Source organism: Lathyrus oleraceus, chromosome 6 (assembly GCF_024323335.1).
Source record: "Lathyrus oleraceus cultivar Zhongwan6 chromosome 6, CAAS_Psat_ZW6_1.0, whole genome shotgun sequence".
NCBI classification, from domain to species: Eukaryota; Viridiplantae; Streptophyta; class Magnoliopsida; order Fabales; family Fabaceae; genus Lathyrus; species Lathyrus oleraceus.
Genome location: NC_066584.1, coordinates 237,535,771 through 237,546,867, shown reverse-complemented (window position 1 = coordinate 237,546,867; position 11,097 = coordinate 237,535,771). Strand labels below are relative to the sequence as shown.

General features: G+C 37.6%; 1 non-coding gene across 1 annotated transcript; it reads left to right on the top strand.

Annotated features, from left to right (window-relative positions):
- Window positions 1-1,862: 1,862 nt before the first annotated feature.
- On the top strand, window positions 1,863-1,969 carry LOC127098927 (small nucleolar RNA R71). Its single transcript, XR_007793610.1, has one exon. It is a non-coding gene; the product is annotated as a small nucleolar RNA R71 (small nucleolar RNA).
- The last annotated feature ends 9,128 nt before the right edge of the window (window positions 1,970-11,097 follow it).

Sequence of the window (11,097 nt, the reverse complement as noted above, 5' to 3'; positions counted from 1 at the left end):
TCAGCGAAGATTGACATCATGCATCTTTGGAATATTGCGGGAGCGTTGCATAGTCCAAATGGCATTCGTCGATATGCGAACGTACCATAAGGGCATGTGAAGGTTGTTTTCTCTTGGTCGTCAGGATGGATAGGAATTTGAAAGAATCCTAAATAACTGTCTAGATAGCAGAAGTGGGAATGCTTAGCCAATCGTTCAAGCATTTGATCAATGAAAGGCAGAGGAAAATGATCCTTTCGAGTGGCTTTGTTTAGTTTCCTATAATCGATGCACATTCTACTTCCAGTCACAACTCTTTGTGTTATAGATTCACCTTTTTCGTTCTTAACAACTGTAACACCCCCTTTCTTGGGTACTACATGAACTAGGCTAACCCATTGACTATCGGAGATCGGGTATATGATTCCTGCACCTAATAACTTCTTTACTTCATCCTTGACTATAATACTTAAGATTAGGTTGATCCTTCTCTGGTGTTCTCTAGAGGTTTTACAACCTTCCTCTAGCATAATGTGATGCATACAGATAGAAGGACTTATTCCTTTTAGGTCAGCGATGTTGTAGCCTAACGCAGTTGGATATTTTCTTAAGACATCTAGTAACTTTTCAGTTTCCATTTGTCCTAAGTTAGCATTGACTATTACTGGTCTTTTGAGTTCAGTGTCTAGGAATTCGTATCTTAGGTTCTTTGGTAGTGTTTTTAATTCTAAGTCTGGTTTCTTCGGGCATGGAATGTGGTTGGGTGTAAGTGCTAAGCATTCGCTTAGACTGTCATTTTGGTATGGTTCATGCCAATTATCATCTTCAAAGATTGGAGGGATTTGGATTTTCATTATATCAGAATATGTGGTTTCTTACATCTCCATATCTCTTACGCACTCGTCTATGACATTAAGTAGATAACAGGTATCATCTATAGCTAGAGCTTGTAAGAATTGTGTCAAGATGAATTTAACCTTTTCTTCTCCAACTTTGAATGTTAGCTTACCTCTTTTCACGTCTATTATGGCTCCGGCGGTAGCTAAGAATGGCCTTCATAATATAATAGGTGTACTGGCATCTTCTTTGATGTCCATGATTATGAAGTCTGTAGGAATGTAGAATTGTCCTACACGTACTGGGACATTCTCTAGTATACCAACAGGATATTTGATTGAGCAGTCAACTAGTTGAACAAACATCTTGGTTGGTCTTAGTTCTCCCATGTTGAGCCTTTTACAGATGGTTAAGGGCATTACACTAATGCTAGCTCCTAAGTCGCATAGAGCTTTGTCTATGAAGAACTTTCCAATGACACATGGTATGGAGAAACTACATGGGTCTTTTAGTTTAGGAGGCATGTTGTTTTGGATTATTGCGCTACACTTAGGAGGCCAGGTGCATACAAAGCATTGTTGTTCTTATACGAAAAGTTAGGATGATTTTTCCAACCTGGGTTGTAGGTATTCAAATAAGGATTTCCTTGTGCGTAATTTAATTGATTAGTGGTGACTCCTGCCAATATCTGACATTCTGGTGCAGTGTGTCCAGGAGTTCCACATAACTCACAGTTTGGAGTCACGGCAGTCGCGGTGGTTGCGGGTGGTATGATCAAGTTATCTAACTTTTGAACAAGGGCATCTACCTTTACATGGACGTGGTCAAGGCTACTGATTTCGTACATTCCACCTTTTGTTTGGGACTTTTCTACTGGCGTTCTTTCACTTCCCCATTGGCAATGGTTTTGGGCCATGTTTTCAATGAGTTGATAGGCTTCGTTGTATGGCTTGTCCATAAGTGCATCGCCCGCGGCAGCGTCCACTATCAGTCTTGTGTTATACAGAAGCCCATTGTAAAATGTGTGAATGATCACCCAGTCTTCGAGACCGTGATGTGGACATATCCTCATCATGTCTTTGTATCTCTCCCACGCGTCGTAGAGAGATTCTACATCTTTTTATCGAAATCCGTTGATTTGAGCTCTCAGCATAGCAATTTTGCTTAGCGAAAAATATCGGGATAAGAAAACGTTCTTCAGTTCTTCCCATGTAGTAACTGAGTTGGATGGCAAAGATTGCAACCAAGCCCAAGCTTTGTCTCGTAGAGAGAAAGGAAAAAGGTGTAGTCTTATCGCATCTTGAGATACACCATTCGCCTTCACAGTGTCTGCGTACTGCACAAACTTGGGTAAATGTTCATTAGGGTCTTCCGTAGGATTTCTAGCAAATTGATGTTGTTGGACAACTGATAATAATGAGGGTTTTAACTCGAAATCATTTCGATTGATAGCAGGGGCAGCAATGCTGCTGTGAGGTTCTTGTTGGGACGGGGTAGCATAGAACTTAAGAGGATGATTATGTGGTTCCACTGTAGCCATGGTTGGTTTTTCAACTGGTTCAGCATTAGGAAAGAAGATATTGGGAATATCGTACCTTCGTTGGTACTCTAGTATTCAGCGTCTTAAATATAAGAAACGCTCTAATTCTGCGATTGGTGGTGCTAAGTTGTCTCCTTGTGAGCGAGCATTTGGCATACAATCGGGGGAAATAAGGGAAAGGAGATTAGATTTTTACCTTAGTCTATACTGCGCAACGAAAGAATCACACTATTTGACTAAATAAGGTCCCCGACAACGACGCCAAAAACATGATACGTCTCATGACTGTATATAAAATATAGTCTATCGGGTACTTGACTGCAAGTGCACAGTCCGATCGTTTTAGTTTTAAAAGATATCGAACCCACAGGGACCGATGGTCAAACTAATGCTATTGACGTTACTATGTTTAGCTAAGGAAATGATTTTTTAGAGGTTTGGTTGAACAAAAATTAAATCTAAGGGAAGTTAAGTTTTAAGAAAATATTAATAGGGAGATATCAGTATGCAACGCATTAATCGTCAGGGATCCGATAAGTCACCGGTGTATATTTTAAGTACCAAATATCTTTCAGTAAATACTTATTTAAAAGGCTTTATCTTACAGTCTCGTGATTGTTGACTCGGACAATACTTTTAAGTCAGAATGTACGCTCTCGCTATCCCATTTGAAGTTAAAAATAGTTTTTGAAAATAAATAAGTTCTAATTGCTTTTAAAGTGCTCTCACTGTTTTTAAAATCAATGCCTAGTTTTTACTATCCAGTTCGACCCTCACGCTCTCGCGATTGTCGGTTCTCACCTTAGTTGATTTCTCACTCTCGTGGCGAAATCGTATTAAATAGCTTCTCACTCTTGTGACAAAGTTAATTAAATTTAAATTAAAAACCACAGCCAAAAAGATTGTTTGAGAAAAGAAGTTTTACACCGATTATTATTAAATCCCGTCTAATTAAATTGTTTACATACCGATACGGTAGTCTAGCCGGACATGTTAAATAACGCAAACACAGACGAACATAAATAGATCAACAATAAAGCAAACATGATAATAATAATAATAATAATGCAATAACAATAATAATTGAATAAAAACCTGGAGATTGGATTAATAGAATATGCAAAATATTGAAGTACTTGAGTAATCCTCCACAGGTCAGTAGGATTCTTCCTCTTCGAAATAATTGCTTAAACTAAATTAAATAAATTGCAGTAGTTCCCCAGTGTAGGAAACTACTACTTTGGCTAAATGAAAAACGGAAAGGGAAAGGGAAAACAGAAACTCTGAACGGAACGGTTACTAAATTGCGGTAAAAGAAAACAATGTTGCTGAAGAAAAATAAAATAAAAAACAGAATTATTGTCGAAAAAAAATGCAGAGAAAGGTCTTGAAAGCTGGTTTCAGGGAGGAAAATTAAGCGTGCCCGTAGGTTTCCAACTTCCATCCTTTTATATTCTCCATTCGGTCTTGGCAGTTGAGAGAAATAAGGGTGACTTGGTTGAGTGAGAAATCCACGGGAAAGTGGGCTGAGGAACGAGAAATAAGGGTGTGTGGATCACTTATGTTGACAAATTCAATACGCTGCTTTTGGCCTTGTGACGGTCGTGACACCAAGGGCGTGACGGTCGTGACAGGGTTTGTGACGGTCGTCATATGCACAAGATTTGTATTTTTTGCTTTTCTGCCGTTTTCTCTTCTGTTTCTTCTTCTTTTCCTTTCTTTTCTATACTTTGCTCATTTAAACATGGGAATTAAAATACCTGTAAAAATAACTCGAACACTTGCGGAATAATCATAATATAAATGAAAGTGGTACGATTTTTGAGTGTAAATTAAGGCAAATATATGATGTCAAGGTGTGATCCCAAAGACAATGCAAATGATAAGATAGCATGAGGGATCTTAGGGTCAAAATTAGGGTCTTACAGCTACCCCTATTTAAGGACATTCTAACTGAGGATGTGAAGGTTAAAATCTTCGTATTAACTCAGTAGAATGGACTTAAATAATAACATATAGAAACAAATTTTGGTTCCTAAGAGACCTAATGATGCATATGGTATGTATGTAAAAAATAATCTTTGTAGGGAATAAATTGCCACATAGGAAAAGAATCTGGAGAGACTGAAAGTCCATAGGAGCAAACTGCATTCCGTAAGGAAAACTCACTAGGGAGACAAAGACTCTGGGGGGTAACAAGTTATGTGTAGGCCAGGCTACGACTTAAAAACTGCTGGAGACACGAGGGGAATTTCCATGAAAATAAATCAATGAAAGAACTTGGTCGGGGATAAGGGAGAATCTGCAGGGGATAGGAATAGATCAGAATAAAACTAAAATTTTCAAATCAAATAGGAAAAGGCGATTCCATTGAGGAAATGCGCACTCAAACTCAACTGGGGAAGAATGAACTTCAACACAGGAGTACCAGAGATATACTATCTATTACCGGTTATCGGCTAGGAAGATAGTACACTCTGACATAGGGACATTCGTTATCGGTTAGGGTAAACATATCAAGGATGACTCGCTGAGGAGAAAGAGGTGTATTTGTTACCTGCTACTAGGTAAGAATAACCTACTGGGGAGAGAACTCAAATAGGATTTACAACTACCGGTTACTAGGCGGAAGACCAAAGAGAGAGTATTCATCACTTGTTAGAGTGAACATATCAAGGATAAACACAAAGGAAGAATATCTGTCATCGGTTAGGATGAATATATCAAGGATAGACCGCCTGAGGAAAGAGGAAGAATATCCGTTACCGGTTAGGGTAAACATATCAAGGATAAACGGTCGGGGATAAATATGAATTATATCTATCAGTTACTGGATAGAATACCAAAAAGAGAATATCTGTCACCGGTTAGGATGAACATATCAAGGATAAACTCAGCATGGGAAAGTAGGAATTACAACTATCGGTTACTAGGTAGAATACCAAAAGGGAGAGAAAATCCGTCACCGGTTAAAGTGAACATATAAAGGATAGACTCTTTGAGGAATAAAATAGGGATTACAACTACCTTTTTACTGGGTAGAAAACCACAAAAGGAAGAATATCTGTCATCGGTTAGGATGAACATATCAAGGATAAACTACCCGGGGAAACGTGAAAACGAATTCGCTGGGGAAAACAAAGGAAGTAGATTACATTTTATCGGGTATTGGGAAAAAGTAATGTACTCAAAAATCAAGAAGAATATTATCAATCATTGGGTAATAAACTCTCAGGTGACCAAAATATCTATCTAGGTAATAACTAAAAAGAAGCGAACAATCAAAGACTCAACCCAAAGAGGATCTAACTCAAGGGGAGTAGTTCCATCCAGATAATTAACTGGGAAGGAAACTGAAATAACAATTATCCACGAGGAAATAACTCAATGGGGAATGAGAAAGGTTAAACTCGTTCTGCTTAAGGGGATGACACTCTACAATTGAAGGAGGACAAACACACCAAATCTGCATGGGTAAATAATACCCCCGAAACAGGGGATTAGAAGAAAAATCAATGCTATAAAAAATGCACAATGAAATATCTGATGCTGTGTTTTTTGCATGAATATGTATGTATATGATTATGAAAGATTTGAATCACTGCTACAACACTCGGTTAATCTCAAGAAGATGGAAACACCAACCGGAGAATATGCTGGGGATGAAAATAAATCATCTAGCTCTGCATAAATCAACTATGGATGGGAAAATCATGGAGAACATGATTCCACTCAATCACGGAAAACTCTATGGGGAGAGTAATATTGAAGGATGATCAACCAAACATACCGAGGATAGAGAAAAGATCTGCTGAGGACCCAAATTGTCAACACTGCGGGGAATTTTAGGTCAACACCATATCAGAATGGGAGACAATCTTGCAGATGACTAAATCAAAAACTGCTCCAAATCAAAATCTGCCAGGAAAGAGGGAACTTTTATCAGAAGATGAACTATACCAGGGAATACAGGAGATAAAACTCTGTATGAGGATTTAAGAAAACTGTTGGGGGATATAAAACATGAGAAAGATCATCGCATTCCTCAATAATCATCAAATTCTTCTTGGAAATTACGAAATAAACCAATTTCAAGGCAAAGATTGTAAGAACAAAGTTGGTTCTACAATATATCTCTAAGATTTTGATGATAATAAAGAATGAAACAAAAATGGTACTCTAACGAGATTTTTTCTTAGTGTGCAGGACTCTGAACATTTACGCAGGATTCTGACCATACATCAGATACAAAATTACATTAGATATCAAATATTCGATGATCAGATGCGACTCAGAAAGGATGCGTCCAGGAGGGTCTGACTCTAACCAACGTAGATACCAGCGCAAAATTAAGAAGTCAGAAGCTCCATTAAAAAACTGTTGAATCCATACTCTGATACGAAATAAGTCTAGAGCATTAAGAAGCTCTGATGGGGTTTACTTAATCATCCTCTGAAGACAAACTCTGATATATCAAGACTCTGACGTAGACTCACCAGTCCAGAACGCGTAACCGAAAAGAAGTTTAATAAGGAAAGAAAGTATTTCAAGAAGGGAATAAAGAGGCAGACAAAACTGTTTTAGAAAGAAACAAAGAGAGTAATGACATTAATCATTCTTCAATGACCAAGATTTTGTCTTCACTCCAACGGTCCTTCACAACGACTATATAAAGAATGGAATACTTCACAAGAAAACACCTGAGACACACAAAAATTTCATTCATCCTCTCTCTTTTTCACGAGCTGCTGCTCTTACGTGAAAAGCTATTGCTCTTATATTTCTGCAATATTTGCTTTTTGCTAGAAGCACTTTACATTACAATTTAATCTTGCTTGAACTACTTCCTCAAGTGACTCTGCGCAGTCTGAATACTTGAGAGGGATGAGAGATTATTCTCTTAGACGTTTGGTTGTGTAATCTTTCAGAATTGTGGATTAAGTCCTTTTTGAAGGCGAAATCACCTTGGCCGGGTGGACTGGAGTAGCTTTGAATTTCAAGCGAACCAGTATAAAGTTCTGTGTCAATTCTTTTTATTTTGTGTGTGTCTGATTTTTGAAAAAGTTTTTATTTCCAAAACAATTCAAACCCCCCCCCCTTTCTTGTTTTTCTCAACCTTCAATTGGTATCAGACCTCCGACTTTGTTATTGATTTTCTAATCAAACACTTAACAGTGTAGAGAGATCCAGCGTGAGAAAAACTATGGCCAACACCAATGAAAGAGATAGTTAGAATGCTAAACCTCCAATCTTTGATGGAGAAAATTTTGATTATTGGAAAGACAAAATTGAAAGTTTCTTTCTGGGCTACGACGTTGATCTATGGGATATTGTCACAATTGGCTACATACCACCTGTGACAGACGCTGGAGTTGCTATTCCCAGAAGCAGAATGTTAGATGATCAGAAGCGTGAATTCAAAAACCATCACAAATCTAGAACGATACTACTCAATGTTATTTCCTACTATGAATATGAAAAGATCACCAATAGGGGAACAACTAAAGAAATACTTGACTCCCTGAGGATGACTCATGAAGGAAATTCTCAAGTCAAAGAAACAAAGGCTCTGGCTCTAATCCAGAAATATGAAGCCTTCAAAATGGAGGACGATGAAGTTGTAGAGGTAATGTTTTCTATATTTCAAACTTTAATTGCAGTACTCAAAGTGTTGGATAAAGGATATACAATTGCGGATCATGTCAAAAAGATTGTTAGAAGCTTGCCAAAGAAATGGAAACCCATGGTCACAACTTTAAAGTTATCAAAAGATCTGAACAATACCAGCCTTGAGGAACTCGTCGGTTCACTCAGAAGCCACGAGATAGAACTGGAGGAAGATGAACCTCAAAAAAAGATTAAGTCTGTAGCACTAAAGTCCAGATCCGAAAGACGCAAACCAGATAGAAACAAAGCCCTTCAAGCTGAAGAAAAAGACAATGATGACTCTGAGAAGGAAGACTCTAACGACGAAGAAGAATTATCCCTTTTAACTAGAAGAGTAAAACAACTCTGGAGAAAAAGGAACAATAACTTCAGAAGACCAAGACCCAAGGGGGGTCGATCAGAATCAACTTCCAGAGGTAAGTCAAACAAAGATATAACATGCTATGAATGTAAGGAAATAGGTCATTACAGAAATGAATGTCCCAAGTTGAAGAAAGAAAGCTCTAGAAGAGAAAATTTCAAGAAAAGTTCATTCAGAACTAAAAAGGGACTGATGGCTACCTAGGACAACAGTGGATCTGATTCCTCAAAATCAGACTCTGTAGAACAGACAAATGTTGCACTCATGGCTACCACCTCCAGAAATACATCAGATGAAGAATCTGAATCTGAAGAGGTATTTTTTCTTATCTATCTCACTCTGACCTTGAATCATGCCTTTCTGAAACTCTAAACTCATATCAGAAACTTAAACAAAAATTTAAAGTGGTAAAAGAGGTTCTTGAAGAAACCATCGAAGAATGTGGTAAACTTGAGATGACAGTCTCAGAACTAAAAGATGAAAACCGAACTTTAATATTAGAAAGAGACTCCACAAATAAACAATGTTTAAAACTTGAAGAAGCGTTATCTCAAGCTCCACAAACTTCGAACACAGTAATTTATGAATATGAAAAATCGTTTCAAAAGTTTCTGAAAAATGGGATAGAGAGAAGCAGAATGGCATCCATGATTTATGGAGTAAGTCAGAATAACAAAAGAGGAATAGGGTATGACCCCAATGAAGATAAATCTTCCACAAATGACAAACCTAAATCTCCGTTTTCTTATCACTACACACATACACAAGCACAAAGTTTTGATAATGCTAGAAAACCCAAAGTTCTAAGAAACTCTAGGAAAACTAATCATAAAGGACCCAAAAGATTATGGGTACCAAAGGATAAGATTGTTTATGTTGCAGATATCTTATGCAGCAGAGTTAAGACACCAGTCATGGTACCTGGACTCTGGATGCTCGCGACACATGACAAGAAGAAAGTATATGTTTCAAAGCCTGGAACTTAAAGATGATGGCTTCGTAGGTTTCGGAGGAAATCAGAAAGGAAGGATCAGAGGCTCCAGAACTATTGGTAATGGAACTCTTCCCTCTATATCTGATGTTCTCTATGTAGAAGGATTAATGCATAACCTGTTATCAATAAGTCAATTAAGTGATAACGGCTATGATGTAATCTTCAATAAAAAAATATGTAAAGCAATTAATCAGAATAATGGAATAATCTTATTCACTGGCAAGAGGAAAAACAATATTTACAAAATAAATCTTTTAGACTTAAAAGAACAAAATGTAAAATGTCTGATGTATGTTCATGAAGAGCAATGGGCATGGCATAAACGCTTGGGCCACATTAGCATGAGAAAACTTTCTCAGCTAAATAAACTCGAGTTAGTCAGAGGTTTACCCAAGCTGAAGTATTCTTCAGATGCTCTATGTGAGGCATGTCAGAAATGGAAATTTTCCAAAACATCTCTTAAAAAGAAAAATATTGTTTCCACCTCTAAGCCTCTGGAACTTCTTCACATTGACCTGTTTGGACCTGTTAAAACAGCATCAGTCAATGGAAAGAAATATGGACTAGTTATTATTGATGATTTTAGTCGCTGGACATGGGTAAAATTCCTAAAGCACAAGAGTGAGTCTCACTCTGTATTCACTAGCTTCTGTTCCAAAGTGCAAAACGAATTTGACTCTAAAATCATCAGAGTCAGAAGTGATCATGGTGGAGAATTTGAAAATAATTTTTTTGAAGAACTATTCGATTCTAATGGAATATCCCATGATTTCTCATGTCCTATAACTCCATAACAAAATGGAGTTGTAGAAAGGAAGAATAGGACACTCTGAGAGATGGCCAGAACCATGATCAATGAAACAAATATGGCAAAGCACTTTTGGGCTAAAGCGGTAAATACGGCGTGTTATATTCAGAATAGAATCTCTATAAGACCTATTATGGAGAAGACTCCTTATGAACTGTGTAAGGGAAGAAAACCCAACATTTCTTATTTTCATCCTTTTGGATGTTCTTGCTTTATTCTGAATACTAAAGAACATCTGAACAAGTTTGATTCAAAAGCACAAAAAGGTATTATGTTAGGATACTCAGAACACTCTAAAGGCTACAGAGTATACAACATATAAACCAAAATTGTGGAAGAATCAATTCATGCTAGGTTTGACGATAAGCTTGACCCTGAAAAGTTAAAGCTAGTTGAGAAACTTGCAGAACTGGAGATTACTCTTGCAGGTTCTGACGAAAAGACCAAAGCACCAGAAGTATCTGATAAACAAAGTCCAGATGCCACTAAAGCCTCAACTATCCAGAAGAAATCAAGAAGCCGCTCCAACATCTTTGAAGATTTGATTCTGGGAAACAAGGATCAACCTGTCCGAATTAGGTCAACATTCAAGGTACCTGAAGAAATCCCTCTAGGACTAGTATCTCTTATTGAGCCTACTTCCTGTGATGAGGCACTTCAAGACAACGACTGGGTTCTAGGTATGAAAGAAGAGCTAGATCAATTATCAAAGAATTACGTATGGGATCTTGTTCCAAAGCCTAAAGGAACTCACATTATTGGAACCAGATGGGTGTTTAGAAACAAACTAAACGAAAAAGAGGAAGTTGTCAGAAATAAAGCTCGACTGGTGGCACAAGGGTACAATCAATAAGAAGGCATTAACTACAACGAAACCTTTACCCCAGTCGCCAAGTTAGAATCTATTCGCT